At 37.5% G+C, this 6,000-nt stretch overlaps 1 long non-coding RNA gene across 3 annotated transcripts in view; it reads right to left on the bottom strand.

Moving 5' to 3' along the window:
* Positions 1 to 587: 587 nt before the first annotated feature.
* Positions 588 to 6,000, bottom strand: part of LOC103269036 — a 35,253-nt gene continuing 29,840 nt past the window's right edge. For 2 of the 3 annotated variants that reach the window (XR_504853.1, XR_504852.2), the window contains exons 3-4: positions 2,818 to 2,899; positions 588 to 627 (exon numbers count right to left, since the gene is read on the bottom strand). This is a non-coding gene — a long non-coding RNA (uncharacterized LOC103269036). Of the gene's footprint in view, positions 628 to 2,817; positions 2,900 to 3,967; positions 4,222 to 6,000 lie in introns of those variants that run through there. The other variant, XR_002482446.1, reaches the window with a different exon arrangement.

The following is a 6,000-nucleotide window of genomic DNA, read 5'->3' as shown; positions in this document are numbered from 1 at the left end:
TTTAGAAATTGCCACACTGTTTTCCACAGAGGTTGTACTAATTTACACTCCCATCAACACTGTAGAAGCATTTCCTTTTCTCTGGATCTTCACCAGTATCTGTTGTTTTTTGAATTATTAATGATGACCATCCTGACTGGAGTTAGGTGGTATCTCAGTGTGGTTTTGATTTGCATTCTTTGATGATTAATGAGCTTGAGCACTTTTTCACATATCTGTTGGCTGCTCAAATGTCTTCTTTTGAGAACTGTCTATTCATGTCTTTTGCCCACTTTTTAATACAACTCTGTTTTTTTCCTTTTGGCATGTTTGAGTTCCTTATAGATCCTGATGGGTCTTTCACTGAGTGCATATTTTATGAGATCTTTCCCTAATTGTGAATGTTGTGTAACATGTGTTTGTCCATAAACAACCACAAATAGCCAAAACAATCCTTAGCAGAAGAAACAAAGTGGGAGATATCACAGTTCCAGACTTTAAACTTTATTATAAGGCTACAATAATCAAAAGAACCTGGTATTGATACAAGGACAGGCATATAGACCAATGGAACAGGATAGAGATTCTGGAAGCAAAAATCTCAGTTTCTCAACCAATTCTTCTTCAACAAAGCTTCCACCAACAACCCTGGGGAGAGGAGAATCTATTCAGTAAATGGTACTGAGAAAACTGGCTGATCACATGCAGAAGAATGAAACAGGACCTATCACCTATCACCATTCACAAAAATCAACTCCAAATCAATCAAAGACCTAAATGTAAAATCTCAAACTATAAGAATCTTAGAAAATGCAGGAGACACCCTTACAGAAATTGGAATAGGCAACCAATTCCTGATCAAAACCCCAAAAGCCCATGCCATAAGAGATAAGCTAGACAAGTGGGATCTCATCAAACTGAAAAGTTTCTGCAAAGCAAAAGAAACCATCAAGAGAGTGAGGAGACAGTCCACAGAATGGGAAAAAATACTTGCCAACTGTGTGTCTGATAAAGATTATGAATTAGAACCCAAAATCTTTGACAGCTTCAATGTTCATTTTTCTATGTAACATTAATCTTTCTTTTCATACATCTAAGGTTTTTTCTGTAGCATTTCATTACAGTTATAGATACAGCATTTACATTTTAGAAGTAAAATGGAAAGATACACAATTAGCCAAGCAATGATGCATGCCTATAGTCCCAGCTATTCTGGAGGATCCCTTGAGTCCAGTAATTTCAGGCTGCAGTGAACTCTGATGGTGCCACTGCACTCCAGCTTGATGACAGAGTGAGACCCTTTCTCCAACTCTCTCAAAAAAAGTACACAATTAGTATACTAATGCTATGATTTGAATGTTTATGTTCCCTCCAAAATTCACATTGAAACGTAATCCCCAATGCAACCCTACTAAAGAGAGGAGGGTTTGGGGAGGTGATTTAGTCATGAAGGCTCTGCCCTCATGAATGGGATTAGCACCCTTACAAAAGGGCTCAAGGTTAAAGGGAGCACTCTGTTGCCTTTCCGGCAGGTTTTTGGCCACATGAGGACACAGAGTTGTTCTCTTCTTGCCCTTCCATCCCCTCTACCATGTGAAGACACCTAGATGTCACCAACAATGAGGAACTGGCCTTTACCAGACACCAAACTGAACTTCCCAGCCTCCAAAACATTCAGAAATAGACTTCTGTAGTTTATTTTATTTTATTTTTTGAATGGGAGTCTCACTCTGTCACTTAGGCAGGAGTGCAATGGCACGATCATGGTTCACCATAGCCTCAAACTGCTGGGCTCAAGTGATCCTTCTGTCTCAGCCTCCTGAGTCATGGGACTACAGGCACATGCCACCACACGCAGCTAATTTTTTATTTTTTTGGAGAGACGAGGTCTTGCTATGTTGTCCAGGACAGTCTCAAACTCCTGGGCTCAAACAATATGCCCACCATGGCCTCCATTCAAAGCTGGGATTACAGGCATGAGTCGTCATACCTGGTTAAATTCTGTTCTTTATAAATTATCCAGTCTCAGGTATTTTGTTATAGCAGGACAAATCAACTAAGACACCGATCTATATCAATATCATAAAACTCATACAGGCTGGGTGCAGTAGCTCACACCTTTAATCCTAGCCCTTTGGGAGGCTAAGATGAGAATTGCTTGAGCATAAGGAGTTCGAGACCAGCCTAGTCAACATTACAAGACTTTGTCTTATAAAACAACCAACCAAACAAACAAACAAAACTCATACAGCCTTTCTTTGTTCAGAAGTATTTATTCACTTACAGTTTCCCATTTTTTTCCTTTCCTTCTATGTACTCACTATGAGCATCTTTTTCTTTTCTTTTTTTTTCTTGAGTTGGAGTCTTACTCCGTTGCCCAGGCTGGAGTGCAGTGCCATGTTCACGGCCAGTGTCGACCTGCTGGGCTCCAGCGATCCTTCCACCTCAGCCTTCCAAGTAACCAGAACTACAGGTGTGCTATCACGCCTGGCCAATTTTTAAAAAAATTTTATTGTAGAGATAAGGTCTCACCAAGTTGCCCAGGCTGTAGAACCTGTGGGCTCAGGCAACCCCCTCACCTTGGCCTCCCAAAGTGCTAGGATTATCGGCTTGAGCCACCGCACCCAGCCATATGAGCATCTTTCTAACATTAAAGAATCAAATACAACTGCAATTAGCCAAGCTCCTTTTGCCTAAAAGTTTCTCACTCCGCTTAGAATTCTCATAATAGTCATTCTTTTCAGCTTATCAATTATACTACTAATAAATTATCCAAAGAAGGAACTTACACCACTCGTATTTAGTAAGAATTAGCTTAACATAATTAATATAACTTACCTAGTAAGAGCCTGGGAAAATGGCACAGAGGACCTGGCAATTTTCTTGGACAAAGTATAACATGGTTCCTAAAAGTAGGACTCTGGAAAGGAACAAGACACCAAAGAGAATATCTGTATAATTCCACATTTAGGAAGTTCACAAATAAGCAGAGCTAATCCAGGTGAAGATATCAGTGTTGTTTACCTTGGAGGATTATTTACTGGGAGGGAGCATTAGGAAGCTTTTCCAGGTGGGAATGTTCTGAAGGATCATAATTACCCAGGTATACATTAGAATTCACCAAACTATTTAAGAGCTGTACACTTTGATATATGTAAGTTATACCTTGGATTTAAAAAGAAAAAAAAAGTGAAAACTCTTAAGTCAGACAGATCTGACCAATCCAGGGTCTGCCATTAATGATCCTACATATGCTACTTAACCTTTCTAAGCCATAAAAGTCTCATCTGGAATATGGGAATGATAATAATATCTACCTCATGGAGATGTTGCTTGAATTAAGAGACTGGCACACATAGTGCTCAATAAGTTTAGCGATCATAATTATCATCAACATTACCACTACTGTCATAAAGAAAAGGATGAAAAATAGGAGACAAAAAAAGAAAAGGTACATTCCACCTATAAGACTGGATTACATGGGATATCACAGAAAAAGGCACCTTGGAAGTTTGTGGGTAGAATGAAGGCATGGTGTCTAATGTCAGGAATCATGTCAGTATAACCTAGTGGTTTAAAGTGCCAGCTCTTGACACTAGATTGCCTAAGCTTGAATCTAGGCCCTATCATTTTACTAGGTGTGTAACCATATTAAAGTTCCTTAGCCCATATATAATAAGTGAGACTATTAAAGCCTACTTCACATAGCTTTTGCAAAGAAGATGGAGTCTGGAGTAAGGAGAAAAATAACGACTTGTTTTAGAACTAGTCATTTAATATTTACCATCGAGATGAAATAACACCAGTGAGTTTGATTTTCAGTGATTTTTTAATCTTGGCTGGGACAGTCTAATCACTTAATTTCTCTGCTTAAAATTCATATACTTAGAAAAGTCTTTTTACCCTATCTAAAATAGTATAATTTATTTAACAGGACAGCTGTAACAAAATAGTACAAACTGGATGGTTTAAAACAATAGAAGCTTACTCTCTCACAGTTCTGGAGGCTAAAAGTTCAAAATCAGGGTGTTACCAGGATCATACACTCTCCGAAGCTCTAAAGAAGAACTCATCTCTTCTAGCTTCTGGTGGTTGCTGGCAATTCTTGGTTGTTCCTTGGCTTATAGATCCATCACTCCAATCTGCCTCTATTTTCATGTAGTATTCTCCCCTCTGTGTCTATTTCTCTCTGTCTCTCTCTATTTATTCATTTTTTTTGAGTTAGGGTGTCACTCTGTCACCCAGGCTGGAATGCAGTGGCATGATCCTTCCACCTCAGCATTCTGAGTAGATGGGAATACAGTCACCACACCTGACTAATTTTTTTTGTAGAGACGAGGTCTAGCTACATTGACCAGGCTAGTCTTGAACTCCATCTCAGTCTCCAAGAGTGCTGGGATTACAGGTGTGAGCCACCCTACCTGGTATATTTCTCTTTTTATAAGGACACCAGGGCCAATTCTAACCTAATATGACCTCATCTTAACTAATTATATCTTCAAAGACCCTATTTTCAATGTGGCCACATTCTAAGTTGTCATAAATTTCTTTAGAGAGGAGCGATTATTTAATCCAATACTAGGAACTTCTGCCAATGAGACCAAAATAAAGTAGTCCTCTTACACACACCCTAACCATTGTTTGTCAAAAACACGTTTTATAGCACAAATTGTTGTGCTTTTTTCCCTCTTACTTATTATCTCTTTCCTAACTAGATTTTAGCCTTCCTAATGGTAGGAATCAGTATAGTGCCTGGCATTTAGTTGAAGTTCAAAAAACACAGAATAAATTAATCGATTCGGCAGCAATGAGGAAAGATAATTCAGTATAAAATAAAAAGCAGGTTGGTAGGATGGCTCATACCTGTAATCCCAGCATATTAGGAGGCCAAAGAGAGAGGATCACTTGAAACTAGGAATTCAAGACACTATTCCTCCTCTCTCAAACATATTTTGATTATGATCAGTAGATAATCAAAATAAATCAGTGGAATATTTAAAAAGTAAACAAATCAACCAAGTATTCCAGCCATAACATGGGTTTTTAAATGACATTCTGACTTCTGGGATTCATAAGTATTCCTTTAGGGGTTACATGGAGAATTAGGGGAAAGATTCGGTAGGAAGAAGGCAGAGCTATCCCCCTACCCTCATCTTTCACCAGCACCCACTTTAACCTTTCTCATTTGTTTTATGTAGTTTTGTTTGGATTTTAAAAAATAGGTTGTTTTTAAAAAAAATTTGAAGTCACTAATCTAAAGACAACAAGCACACAGTTCATCAGATTTCTCCTCTTAAAAATTTTGTCTAAACTGGCATGGTGGCTCAGTACTTTGGGACGCAGAGGTGAGAGGATTGCCTGAGTCTAGGGGTTGGAGACCAGCCTCTGAAAAGAAAACAAAAAGGAAAATAAATAAATAAATAAATAAATATTTTGTCTAAGTGAGTATTCTCTTATAGCTAAAATAATTACTACATGGTATTATCCTCCTAGTAATAAGAGCTCATCTATATCCTCACACTTATCTTGGAATGTTTAGTAGAGTTTTAAAAGTAAAGCAGCAATTTGGTTGGTTGATTTTTTAAATTTTAACTTCCATAACCACTTTCAATCAACATCAGACCTATCAATTTGCACTAATGTTTAGAACCCAACCACTTAAACAGAATGATAGAGTTAAAAGAACATGGGTTTTCTTTGGAGAACGAACTGGATTTGAAATTAACTTGATCATTTCCCGTGTGACACTAGATAAATCATTTCTCTTCGTTTCTTTATCTGCAAAGTAAGGACAATAATATCTATTTCACAGGATTATTATGAGAATTACATGCACAAATTATGTAAAAGCACCTCACACATAGCAGATACCAAATAAATGTTAGTTTCAAAATATTTTTCAAGGCTATGTTACAGCACTTTTCTTAATTTCAACTTTCTCATGTTGAAGAAGTGTATTATTCTATTAATTAGTAAAGTTAAAATTTTGTTAATAATTTTGCTTTTCATATATGACTACTT

This window comes from Carlito syrichta, unplaced genomic scaffold (assembly GCF_000164805.1).
Source record: "Carlito syrichta isolate Samal-C Ts95f unplaced genomic scaffold, Tarsius_syrichta-2.0.1 Scaffold309041, whole genome shotgun sequence".
Classification (NCBI taxonomy): Eukaryota; Metazoa; Chordata; class Mammalia; order Primates; family Tarsiidae; genus Carlito; species Carlito syrichta.
This window is presented reverse-complemented; position numbering and strand designations above follow the sequence as displayed.